We start from the raw sequence: 14,522 nt of genomic DNA on the forward strand, positions 1-14,522 counted from the left end.
CTCTCTCTCTCTCTCTCTCTCTCTCTCTCTCTCTCTCTCTCTCTCTCTCTTTCTCTCTCTCTCTCTCTCTAGGGCTCAACAATTAGGCCCATGCCAATATAAATGTTCGCTTAGATTTTGATTCGCTCAAAAAATGTCGCTCGGTGTATAGTAAGACTCGCAAAATTCTAGGGTACCCCATAATTCCATATTTTATCTCTTTTGCAAGATGTTAAGGGTCATTGCAAAGATATTGTAAATTAGAAGGAAGAACTTGGTTTTGCATTCTCCTTGGGTCTCAAGAAAATTGGAGTGCATTCGTAGGGCCTTGAAATTAGGATGCACATTCAATCACAACTTTGATGCGTGCATCTAATGGTGAGTACCCATTTTGGAAAGGAAGTAGTGCCTTTTCTAGCCATTACTAACTCCAAAAGAATAGAGCAAAAGTTACAATGGACCAACGCTTCTTCACAATGCTCGATCTTATAGGAGTTTTCTTACATAATTGGCATTCCTTTACTTTGTACAAGAAGAGATTGAGAGAGGTATAGGGGTAGATAGATACAAAGGCATATATAGAGAGAGATAGAGAAATGCATACACAGGTGATAAGGGGCTAGAGAGATGGAAAAGTGAATTACAAAAATATAGGGAGACAGGAATCCATACATAGATGGATAGAAAGAGATAAAGAAAAATTAGGTATAGACATAGTGAGTGGAAGCAATATGTAGAGAGATCAAAGAGAGAGGATAAGTATCTGCAAGATTTTAAAACTTGATGAAATAATTCATGCAACCAAGGGGATTGAAGTTGGGAATCATCATCATGTTTATCCGTCTCAATTACTATTAGCAATGCGAATACAAAAACATCCGAAAAACATTACATGTATCTGGGATTTCATTATAAAAACTTAAGCTAGAGAGACTGATAATAAGAGATTGTAACATATGTTCTTTTGCATGTAGATACAAATCATAGGATGCCCCTTTTTGCAAGCATTTCGACATTGGTGAGCTCTTTTTCACCTCAACCTAGCTTTTCTTTCCCTGTCACAAATACATCTTCTCTAACCACAATCTTTACAATACTCTCTTCACAAATACATCTTCTCTAACCACAAATCTTTACAATACTCTCTTCCTCTCTCTCTCCTCTCTATTAGCACACAAGAGCATAATGAAGGTACTTATTCAAGAAATGCGACAAAAAATATGGACCTCATGTGGTCACATTAACCTTTTGAGGGGGCATCACAAAGGTTTTGATTTTATGACGTGTAAACGAGTAATATATAAGCCTAATAGGGGGCTACTCTACATGTAACACAATTGTGTCATTCAATATTCTGTATTTAGAAGACCATATGAATCACACAACACGTTTTAGATTTGGTGTTTTTCAGGAATGTTATGATTGTGAGATACGACCAATGCAAGTGAGCAAAGAAATGTGATACACCATTGCAAGCACCCTTACCCAATTGGCATCCTTATTAAAAACCAAATGAGATGGCACAAACAACAAAAGTATGCCATCATGATTGCTAATCAATATAGGGAATCTTCAAAGAGCATTTGGGATCTCTACAAGAAATAGGACATTGAGACATAAGCAGATTGGGCATCTCATCAATTGAAGAGGTAGAGTATTGTCAAGCTTGGCATTGATGTGAGAAGGAAGCTCGAGCATTGCACACCGAACCAGATCATTAGGAAGAGAATGGGGACTAGGAGGGCCTCTTTATTTAGCAGTTTAAGGAAGTCAAACCTTTAGTATAAAGAAAGTAATCAAAGGACAGCTTTTGAATTCGAACAGGCAAAACGGCTAGTTTATTTGAATTCAAAGTTTCCCTCCAAAATGGAATTTAAAATGTAACGGGTAAAACCATAACATGTAGCATATCTTTGGAAAGAACTCGACGCGTAGATTGCAGATCTATGATCTCCGCTCAAATTAGAGATCATATGTAAGAGTTATGGAAGGCCAAAAATCATAAAGTTTTCTATCTCCTTTTCGGGGAGAAAAGTGCATCCTTTGACCACTCTTACACATCTCTTACACACCCACCATTCTTGCACACATGGCGTACACCTATTCGTCAAAATGTTAAATCACCTTCATAAGCTCATGGCAAATAAAGAGGCCCTCCTATACCCCATCCTCTTCCTAACGTCAAAAGTAAGAAGCAAGGGGTGTTGAGCTTTTGAATCTTCCAAGGCTTCGAGTCGAAAGGCTTTGCAAATCAAAGTCTTGAGCATATCAAAAGCAATGCAGGAAATCGGCAATCCACACACACGCGCGCGCGCACTACTGCAAAGTTTGGTGTGCAAAGCAGCTCACGGGCAGAGGGTATCGAGCAGTAAGTGAGAAACGGACAAGCACTATCAATTGGCAAATCAATTGATATCCACAGACTTTAGTAAACGAGCAACGGTACCCTGTCGTGAGCCTGTAGCGTTGGCAGATTTGAGAGAGCTTGTGAGCATAGTTGGGGGGAATTCAAGCAGGAGCTTGGAGGTGTGGTGTGTGACACACACACACACACACACACACACACCGCGGCATCGCAGCAGTAGAAACCAATCAATTGGTAGCTTGAAGTCAAACAAGCTTCAAGCTCTACAGTATATTGGAGTCAAGTAGTTCCACACACACACGCGCATGTTGGCATGTAGAACCACGCACCGTAAGCAAGGCGTCTACACACACTTCCCTCAGCAATCCTCATTTTTTTGTATCTCATCAAATTTCGATAGAGCATAAAAGACTTTTAAATTTGCCTTCGCACACCCTTTGTGTGCAAGGGGTTTCTCCCACCACCACGAAATCCTCGACCACCCAAGCTCTCTCGACATCGACTCTGAGGCCCGAGCATGAGTAGAGAGTGAGAGATTGCATTTGAGAGAGAGAGAGAGAGAGAGAGAGAGAGAGAGAGCGTGATTGCGTGTATTTGGGAATAATTGACTCCAAAATCGACTTCGATTCCTCGCCTCCGCCTCCGAACTCTCCGATTTCGACACGTGCGCGCGCGCACAAATACACAGTGCGCACTTTTTTTGGCATTGATATCGACATTGACCTCGGTGAATTTCCTCGACACCGGTTTTGAGCAGTTTCCTAGGAGATCACAAAAACATGCAAAAGGATAACTCTGGCAAAGGCAAAAGTACGTAAAGATTGAGGAGCTCAATGTGGTTGAGTCTCCCATACCCACCAGTGCAGTAGAGAATGCTCCTCCTCCAGCGATGATTATTATGCCAATAGAGATTCATGCATAGGTGACATTAGATCCCTCAAATGTTTTTAATTTCACTTTAGATCTCACTGCAGATGCTTTGGTTGCACAAGATGAGGCTTATGCACATAATTGGATTCTTGATTATGGTGCAAGTTTTCATGTCACTCCGCATAGAGAGTAGTTTTCCTCTTATGCATCCATGCATGGCATAGTCAAGCTTGGTGATTCCTACAACCTTGACATTATTGGCATTGGTGATGTGAAACTTCAAATTCATAATGTGTCATAAAATCTAATATCTAACCAACCCAAATGATTTTCTCATATTAAATTGATCACTTAATGTGGGAGAATAAACGGGAACAAGTGTTAAGATATAGATATGTGCTTATAGATCTATCTCAACACGGGGCCAATGGTAAAGGGGCCCAAACCGGAGATGGTCTATCAAAGAGCAAGGCTAACCAATGGAGCATAAGACCTTAGGGTTAGCTTCATTGAAGACCTCCAATAAATGTGTGTAAAAGTCCTTTGACCTTAGGTAAGCTAGGGCTGAGCTTGAGGTGGGAACCCGGCCCAAGCTCGAGGTGCTTGTCCTGCTTGAGGTGTTTGTCATGCTTGAGGTGCTTGATTAAGATGCTTGAGGTGCTTGATTGGCTCCATGCTTGAGGTGCTTGACTTGCTACATGATTAAGATACTTGAGGTGCCTTGAGAAGCTTGCCTGAGATGCTTGTGGGAACAACCCCTAGTTCAAGTGCTTTGTCATGCTTGGTGAGTAAGGTGCTTGATCACCTATAGTCAAAAGCATTCCTACAAGAGGGGGGGCGAGCCCTTTTCCTAGGGGCTAGAGAGAGAACACCCACTCACACACACAAGGGAAGCCCCAACTTGAAGAGGCAGCAAGGACACATGTCAGGCCCCTACCCATGTTACCTTCATGTGTTGCTTGAAGCCTATTGGCTAAGCTTCAAAGGGGTCCAATGATAAATTACATGAATTATCTAATTGTTTTAGCATTTATCTAGCCCTCTCTCTCAAAAAGGAAAGGGGGACACTTGTCTCAAGGCTACCCCTACTGCTTTTAATGCCTCCTGCTCATGATTGGCTAGGCCTGGGAGGGTCCAATGAGCTTCAAGCATGAGCTACAAGGGGGGGTCGACCCAAGCTAGCTAGGGGCTTGCTTGAGGGGTATACTCACCCACACACACTCACAATCACTCTCATTGTGTGCTATGCAAAGTGCAAGAGCTCCCTCTCCAAGCAAGTAGAGGTTGAGAGCCTACACCAACACTCTTGGCTATGGAATGCAAATCCAACCAAGAGCCATGCTTCAATGCTTGAGCTTGTCATCTTCTTCTTCTTCATTACTATGCTATTATGTATGCTAGCAACAAGAGTATGATAAGTGAGGAACTAGTTCTTTCTCCTATGAAATGTTTCTTCTTCCTCTTCCCTACCCTCATTCCCTGCTAGCTCTCTCCACCTTCGAAGGTGTTTGAGGTCTTGGGACTGAGGCTTGGGACAATTAAAGCTTTCTTCAAGTTCATGTTATGCTATGATTGTGATGCATGAAGCTTTCCATCTTCATTGCATCACCTAGGTCACAAGGAACACAAAGAACATATTGTAACAAGTCTCTCTTAATGGGAGAAATCACAATACAAATTCCTATTGGAGGAGGGACCGGCTCCACATAAATCCGGTCCTCAACTGTTGTCATGTTCTCTAAATTCTCTCTCTTGCAAAAGTATTGTTCATGCCAAGTTAACTAATTGCTATGATTATGTTGCTATCTTCAATTATGTCTACCCGCTATGCTCACAAAGTTATTTCTCGAAAGTATTCTCATTAATTTCCGCTATCCTCAAGTTGCATAGGCTAATTCCATTACATTGGTATCAAAGCATTTGGTTTCTCTTTTCTTGCTTAAGAAGAGAGGTCCTTAAGTAGCCTATAAATGGTTGATGTTGTTAATTATAATAGGGTAAGTGGAACTGAGATCTAATATCGGTTTTGTTAAGCCCACTATGTGGGGGATGGTGAACACCGCGGGACCTTTGGACTTAATAATGGAGTCTTTTTAGACTTGCCTACGGCTTTACCATTATTGAGCCATAAGAAGTCCTAAAGGAGCTAGCCCTTGGCAACTCTGCTATGTTAGACCTACTCCTCTACTCTCTATAATTAACCACTTTGAGCCGTGGGTGTAGATACTTAAGAGCCAATTTTCAAAGGCTAAGACGAGTGGCAACTAAGGTTTTTAATTGCCAAAGCATACACTAAGTACATACATAAAATTTTGTTAACATGGCTGACAATAATCAAGAGAGTAGAATGAACATTGATAGCTTTGATTTTGCACATGAAGGTGCTAATGATGATGCTCCCATGTTTGTGAATTATCTTGTGACTAGGTTGCAACAAGCTATGGGCAACCCTACCTTGCAAGCCGAAGTTACTCAACAACTTCGTGCCTATGGAATTTCCCTTCCTCTCCAAGAGGAGAGAGAGCTTAGGAGGCCTCTTGAAGAGACCCCCAAAAGAAGACTCTCTCCCATTCGAGAGGAGGAATCCAAAGAGAAAGAAAGCAATGAAAGTCTAAGTTCTTCTGAAGATGTGGCTCCACGAAGAAGGCGGTCTAGACGATCGCCTACTCCTCCCAAGAGGAAAAGAGCAACCCATAGTCCTTCTCCTCATCACTCTGAAAGGCAAGAGAGGAAACAAAGGAAGAAAAGGGCTAGGAAGAGGTCACCCTCTTCTCCTTCTTCTTCACCTTCGTCCTCTTCCGATGAAAGTTATGGCTATTCTCCTAGAGAATACAAGAGGGGAGGACATCGCAACTCATTTCTTGCATGGCGAAGGTCACAAAAGCTAAAGAAGTTCAAGGAGGGAGGAAAGAGTATCTCTTTTCTCACCTACGATGGCACCTTTGGTGCTACCGACAAAGTCTTGGCCTTCATCCAGCAATTTGACGCGGCCTTTGGGGACGAGGGCTTCACAAAGTCCTCCAAGCTACGTCATGTAGCTATGCACTTCCAAAAATCAGCTCGTCAATGGTGGGCTAGCCTTCGTGGCAATGGAGAAGCCCCAAAGACATGGAAAACTCTACGAGTTTCCATCATGAAGCAATTTCTGCCAAGAGATACTAAAGATAAAGTTCTTACCGAATGGCGCGGCTTGAAGCTTCTCTCTCATGAGTCTATCAACAAGTATGTAGACAAGTTTTGGGATTTACATCTCAAAGCTACTGTCTTTCAAAAGATAGACTTTGCCGAGCAAAGACAGCAATTCTGTGCGGGATTACGTGAAGAGATGGCCGAATACATCAACTCTCAACGGTACTATTACCGAAGTAATCCACCACACCATGGTTGCTTAACGCATCAATTTCCATCAAGGGGCTAGACGTAATGTCAAGCCCATGGAAAACAAGGATAAAATTGATGCAAAGGGGAAATCCAATGCTCAAAATAACTCCCAAGGAACTTCCAACAACAACAACAACAACAACAATCGGACCAAGGAGAAGGGAGTTTACAAAGGTAAAAACAAACTCTCCTGAAGAGCTTGAAGCTTTTCGCAACGACCATAAGTGTTTCAAGTGTGTGGAGCAAGGACATGGCTATCGTTCTTGCCCCAAGAAGAATACTCGCAATGAGACTCCTAGAGCTTCCACCATCGAAGCTCCAAAAGAGGATGCTCATTGCAAAGGATCATCACTCTCCTATGCTTGGGGAAAGGTAAGAGAGCATGATGCCTTCATCTTGTTTGACCCTGGCTCTACTCTTAACTTTATATCAATAGAGTTGGGCATTCAAGGTTTTGAGATGGGAGATATAGTAGTCGCTGATGCAGCTTTCAAGGGACAACAAGCCTCCGTTACTCCCTTGATTGGGAAGTTGAGGCTTCATGTCCAAAGCTATGTCGACAAAGAAGACTTCTTCATCTCTCCTCTCCAACATCAGGATGTTATCCTAGGGGCACCATGGTTTGATCGCATGGCTGCCCACATGAAGTTCCCTGAAAGGAGAATATACGTCACTTACAGGGGAAAGAACATTTATATAGATGCTAGTGAGCGTGGTCGCACTATTCCACTTGTAAATCCTCTTTCTTTTAATAAGTCAATGAAGAGCTCAGTTTCTGCGTACATGATTTTTGTCAAAGAGTCTCCAAAAGATACTAATGTTTCATCAAATGTAAATGATAGGAATCAAGAAGAGTTAGACTTGTCTAATTTTCTAAAAGGATTCCGAGATGTGTTCATCGATGATATCCCTATGGACTTACCTCCAAAACGAGGGGATGATGACCATCGTATTGAGCTCCTTCCTGGAAGCTCACCACCTAACAAGCCTCCTTATCGAGTCTCACAAGCTCAACAAGAGGAGATCATGAGGCAAGTACAAGAGCTGGTAGACAAAGGGATGGTGAGGCCTAGTTCCTCTCCCTTTTGTTCTCCAGTCCTTTTAGTGCAAAAGAAAGATGGTACATACCGTATGTGTGTGGACTATCGAACACTAAACCATATCACTATCAAAAACAGATTTCCCGTACCTCGGGTAGAAGATCTGTTTGATAAGCTACAAGGCTCTACCTACTTCAGTAGGATTGACCTTAAGAGTGGCTATCATCAAATAAGGATAGTGGATGAAGATATCTTAAAGACCGCGTTTCGCACAACGTTTGGTCTTTATGAATATCTAGTCATGCCTTTTGGCTTGACTAATGCACCAGCTACGTTCAGTCGTTTGATGGAGAAAATTTTTAGACCATATCGAAAATTCGCTGGAGTGTTCTTTGACGATATCATCATCTACTCCAAGTCTTTGGAGGAACATAAGCAGCATCTCCAAGTGATTTCTCAAGCATTGAGGGAGAACAAGCTTTATCTCAACCAAAAGAAAAGTGAATTCTTCCTTCAAGAGATTCAATACTTAGGTCATATTATCTCTAAAGATGGTATCCAAATGGATCCATCAAAGTTAGAGGTAATAAAAGCATGGCCTAACCCAAGAAATCTACCTGAGCTAAAAAGCTTTATTGGTATGTGTGCATACTATAGACGCTTCATAGCAAAATTCTCTCAAGTAGCAAGACCACTACACGACTTAACTAAGAAAAACGTTAAGTTTGTATGGACTGCTAAGGAGCAAAATGCTTTTGAAAAACTCAAAGAGAAGCTTATTTCCCAACCAGTCCTCGTACTTCCAAATCTCTCAAAGCCATTTGAGGTCCAATGTGATGCTTGTGGTGATTGCCTTGGAGAGGTTTTGCTTCAAGAAGGACATGCCATAGCATATGAGAGCCGAAGGCTCAATGGTGATGAACGAGTCTTGGGCATTTATGAGAAAGAGCTTTTGGCTGTTCTACATGCCCTGGACACATGGAAGCACTACCTATTGGGGACTCCATTTATCCTACGAACCGACCACCAAAGTCTCAAGTATTTCATGACGCAAACCAAGCTTTCCGACAAACAAATGAGGTGGGCAAATTTTCTTTCGCAATTTAATTTCCATATTGCTCACATAGCTGGTAAGCACAATCAAGTTGCTGATGCACTTTCAGGACGACCAAAGGTTAATGCGGTGTCTATAGCTACTCACAATGATCTATCCTCTATGATAGATGAGTATGCTACTGACCCTGACTTTAGAGACATAATGTCAGCCCTTGCTTTGGGGAAGAAAGAGGAACCATTCACCTTGCAGGATGGTTATCTTCTCCACGGCAATAGGCTATGTGTTACTCATTCCCTTCGTGAGAAGGTTATGTATGAATCCCATGCTCCTCCATATGCAGGGCATAGAGGTATTCAACCTACTCTCTGAGGAGTAGAGACGTATTTCTATTGGCCTACCATGAAAGTGGACATACAAGAGTATGTTTCAAAATGTGTCGTATGCCAAAAGACCAAGTATGATAGAGGGAAGCAACCTGGATTACTCCAGCCATTGCCTATTCCAAATTCACCATGGGAGAGTATATCCATGGATTTCATCTTTGGATTGCCCAAGTCTATCCATGGGAATACAGGAATATGGACAATAGTCGACAGGTTTAGCAAGCAAGCACATTTCATTCCTATCAAAAAGACTATTAAGGCACACCAAATGACAACTCTCTTCATATCTCATATTTTCAAGCACCATGGATTACCCACATCCATCGTGTTAGATAGAGATCCTAGAATGACCAGTAATTTCTGGAAAGGTCTCTTTGAAAATCTAGGAACAAGATTGAATTTCTCTTCGGCCTATCACCCACAAACGGATGGCCAAAGTGAGATAGCCAATCTTACGATACTCGATCTACTCAAAACTTACGTTACCGAAGTAGATCAACGCTCACAATGGGAAAAGTATTTACCGCTAGTAGAGTATGCCTACAATAATACTGTACATACTTCTACGGGGAAAGCACCTTTCGAGATCATAGAGGGAAGACCTAAAAGTCCCTTGCTACTGAAAGTACATGGGAAGATCTTCGCCGCCGATGAGTATAGCCGTGACCTACAAGAATCTTTTCAAAAGATTAGGGAGGCTATAGCCATCTCTCAACAAAGGCAAAAATCTGCTACTGATAAGCACAGAAGAGCCTTAATGTGTAAAGAAAATGATTGGGTCTTACTCAAGTTTCCTAAGGCTCGATTAAGGCAAACAACGGGCAAAAATCCTACGGGCCATCAAAAGTATTATGCTAAACTAGCAAAAAGATACTATGGTCCTTTCCAAATCTTAAAGCCTATCAATGAGACGACTTATCAACTCAAGTTGGCCAACCATTGGCTTATACACAATGCCTTTCATGTAAGCTTACTTAAGCCCTACAAAGGAGAGCAACCAATTGAACCAATTATTGAAGACCCTCCCAAAGTCGAAGACCAAGAAGAGGTGCTACAACCCGAAGTTGTCCTTCGGCATGAAGACAAGGTACTACGACATGGTAAGATAATCCAACGGTATCTTATTAAGTTCAAAAATTATCCTTTTGAAGATGCTAAATGGATGCAAGGAGTACAACTGAAGGATAGTAAGAACCTTGTCAATGCTTACAATGCTACATTAGAGTAAGCAAATGTACAAATTTCTTTTAAATGACTCATGTTTTTGTCTTATATGACTACTCCTCTTTTTAATTGTGCACAAATTTAACTAGTATGCATGCTTAGAATCATGTTTGTGATGACGACATCTCTCAAACACCAAGTAGAATTTGTCACTCTACTTTGGGAGAATGAAATGGACTAAAGAGCAGACATGCTTGCGGCAGCTATGTCTCCCAAGCACCAAATGGATTAATCATCCATCTTGGAAAGATGTCGTAGGGTAAAAAGGGATCCTTTACCCGCTAAGTACAATTGACTAATGACTAAGACTTTATCTCTTCTATCTCATAGTCGAGGACGACTATGATTTCAAGAGAGAGGTAATGTCATAAAATCTAATGTCTAACCAACCCAAATGATTTTCTCATATTAAATTGATCACTTAATGTGGGAGAATAAACGGGACAAGTGTTAAGATATAGATATGTGCTTATAGATCTATCTCAACACGGGGCCAATGGTAAAGAGGCCCAAAAGGGAGATAGTCTATCAAAGAGCAAGGCTAACCAATGGAGCATAAGACCTTAGGGTTAGCTTCATTGAAGACCTCCAATAAATGTGTGTAAAAGTCCTTTGACCTTAGGTAAGCTAGGGCTGAGCTTGAGGTGGGAACCCGGCCCAAGCTCGAGGTGCTTGTCCTGCTTGAGGTGTTTGTCATGCTTGAGGTGCTTGATTAAGATGCTTGAGGTGCTTGATTGGCTCCATGCTTGAGGTGCTTGACTTGCTGCATGATTAAGATACTTGAGGTGCCTTGAGAAGCTTGCCTGAGATGCTTGTGGGAACAACCCCTAGTTCAAGTGCTTTGTCATGCTTGGTGAGTAAGGTGCTTGATCACCTATAGTCAAAAGCATTCCTACAAGAGGGGGGGCGAGCCCTTTTCCTAGGGGCTAGAGAGAGAACACCCACTCACACACACAAGGGAAGCCCCAACTTGAAGAGGCAGCAAGGACACATGTCAGGCCCCTACCCATGTTACCTTCATGTGTTGCTTGAAGCCTATTGGCTAAGCTTCAAAGGGATCCAATGATAAATTACATGAATTATCTAATTGTTTTAGCATTTATCTAGCCCTCTCTCTCAAAAAGGAAAGGGGGACACTTGTCTCAAGGCTACCCCTACTGCTTGTAATGCCTCCTGCTCATGATTGGCTAGGCTTGGGAGGGTCCAATGAGCTTCAAGCATGAGCTACAAGGGGGGGTCGACCCAAGCTAGCTAGGGGATTACTTGAGGGGTATACTCACCCACACACACTCACAATCACTCTCATTGTGTGCTATGCAAAGTGCAAGAGCTCCCTCTCCAAGAAAGTAGAGGTTGAGAGCCTACACCAACACTCTTGGCTATGGAATGCAAATCCAACCAAGAGCCATGCTTCAATGCTTGACCTTGTCATCTTCTTCTTCTTCATTACTATGCTATTATGTATGCTAGCAACAAGAGTATGATAAGTGAGGAACTAGTTCTTTCTCCTATGAAATGTTTCTTCTTCCTCCACATAAATCCGGTCCTCAACTGTTGTCATGTTCTCTAAATTCTCTCTCTTGCAAAAGTATTGTTCATGCCAAGTTAACTAATTGCTATGATTATGTTGCTATCTTCAATTATGTCTACCCGCTATGCTCACAAAGTTATTTCTCGAAAGTATTCTCATTAATTTCCGCTATCCTCAAGTTGAATAGGCTAATTCCATTACATAATGGCACTACTTTTGCGTTGCAAACGTCAGATATGTGCCCAAGCTTACCAAGAGCTTGCTTTCTATAAGGAAATTGGATGATCTTGACTAGACTACAAATTTTGGTAATCGTTCTTGGCTGATCTGTAAGAACAACCTTGTCATGATGAAAGGTCATAAAAACGGATCCCTGTACTTTATGTTTATTTCGAATGTCAACAAACACTATCTGTGTTGCCGTGAGCTATCGTGCACTGAGTTGTGACATAGCTGGCTAGGACATATTAGGCAAAAGGGACTAAAAACACTTTAACGTTTTGGCTACTTACCTGTGTTAGATTACACGGACTTTCCATTGTGTGAGTATTGTCTATACGGAAAACAGACTAGGTTGACATCTTCGCCATTGAACAAGAAACTAGTCGAACCCCTATACTTAGTGCACAGTGATTTGTGTGGTCCAATGCCACATAAGACTCTAGGGGGGTTAAACTACTTTCTCACGTTCATAGATGATTCTACCAGAAAGGTGTGGGTGTATCTCCTTAAGCGTAAGGAGGATGTATTTTCAACATTCTAGAAATTCATCGCTATGGTTGAGAACTAATCACGAAAAAAGCTCAAAGCTTTCGCATAGACAATGGCGAGAATACGTCTCCACGGAGTTCAAGGATTTTTGCAATCAAAGAGGCATTAGTCGGCAGTTTACTGCTCCGTACACACCAACACAAAATGAGATAACTGAAGGAATAAATCGCACGTGAGTTATCTCTATGATGTCTATAGCGAGGCTTACTCCATTGTTTTGGGGGAAAGATGTTCTAACAACATTGCATATCATCAAGAGATCACCTAGTTCTCCTTTGAATTTCAAAATTCCAGAGGAATTATGGACTGGGAACATGCCAAGCTATGAGTATTTACGTGTATTTAGATATGAGGCATATGCACATGTGCTCAACGAACTTCGTCGCAAGTTAGATCCGAGGTCACACAAAACATATTTATGGGCTATGGTACAAATGAAGAGATGAGCTATCGTATTTGGCACCCAGAATCTACCAGTCATTTATAGCTCATACGTAACTTTCAATGAATCAAAAATGCACAAGAAGACCATCAAAGAAATTGAATACAAACGCGTTCATTTTGAAGATGTAGCCTTAAGCTTTGAAGAGAACAGAGTCCAACAATTAGGTATTGAGATGCTCTGTAAGAGTATCACGTGGACCTGAGTGATTTGAGCTGGGTATACACCACATTTTGGTCATTGACAGTGGAGAACCAACACGCTACAAAGAAGCTATACAAATGGACAATAGCGTTAAGTGGGATCAAGCTATGCAATCAAAATACAATTCAATTGTGGCTAATGAGACATGGGATTTGGTCGAATTACCAAAAGGCAAAAATGCTTTACCTTGCAAGTGGGTATACAAGAAGAAGTATACAACGAAAGATCTTGAGTCTAGGTAGAAGGCTAGGTTAGTTGCCAACGGTTTCAAGCAAGGTGTGGATTTCGATGAGACTCTCTCTCCAGTAGTCAAGATGACTACACTTCACACTGTGCTTGGCTTGGTTGCTATCCAAGACAGGGAACTTATCCAAATGGACATGAACACAACATTGGAAAGTAGTGAAGAAAATCCTAAGATACTTAAATAGTACAACTAGCAAGTGTTAACAGTGATGCATCTATTGTAGGTTACACGAATGCGGATTATGCGGGTTGTGTAGATCGTAGAAGATCCACATTTCGCTATGTGTTCATGTTTGCAGTAGCAACTATCTCTATGCGTGGTATCATAATGGAGGTGGTTTATTAGTGGGAATCAAGAAGATTGAGTTAAAGGGGAAAAGGGAAGGTTTTCAAAGTGGCACACAAAGTTGAAACCAGAAGACAAGCGATGGTAGTTGTCGCATGAAGCTAGAACGAGAATAGCGAGGGAAGGCAGCCCTTTATCTAATCCATATGGGCTTGTGTGGAGTATAAGCAAGCTACATGGGATGCAATGGCTTAGGGCTGCAGAAGACTCAGAAGACTATCTGAAAGGCAAGGTGACGAGGTTGACACACGTGGCTAGATGCATTACTTTTTTTGTTGCCAACATTTGGATTTCTTGCAAATGGGGTGGAATCTTGAAAGACATCATCTAGTGGAAATGCAAATAGAAGTATGCTTTTGTTGTAGCCTATGGCAAACGTTGAAAAACTTCTCATAGAATCTACTTTACACATAATCTTATCTTTTTCTTCTAGAAAATTGTGCTTTTGAAAAAGTATGAGCAAAAGGATTAGTTTTCATTTTGTGCTATGACAAGGGAAATTCCTTCAACTTTACTATAACTTTAGAGCATGGGAGCACAACTTTATGCACACCTTATTGAGCTGCCGATCCAAACATAACCAATACTAACTATGCTTTTTTTTAGTAAATCTTGATGAAATATAGTTCTCAAATTCAAACTCTTGAATTTTACATCTTCATTTTTTATCTTACGAAAGATTC

Source organism: Adiantum capillus-veneris, chromosome 4 (genome assembly GCF_014529385.1).
Source record: "Adiantum capillus-veneris isolate H3 chromosome 4, ASM1452938v2, whole genome shotgun sequence".
Lineage (NCBI taxonomy): Eukaryota > Viridiplantae > Streptophyta > Polypodiopsida > Polypodiales > Pteridaceae > Adiantum > Adiantum capillus-veneris.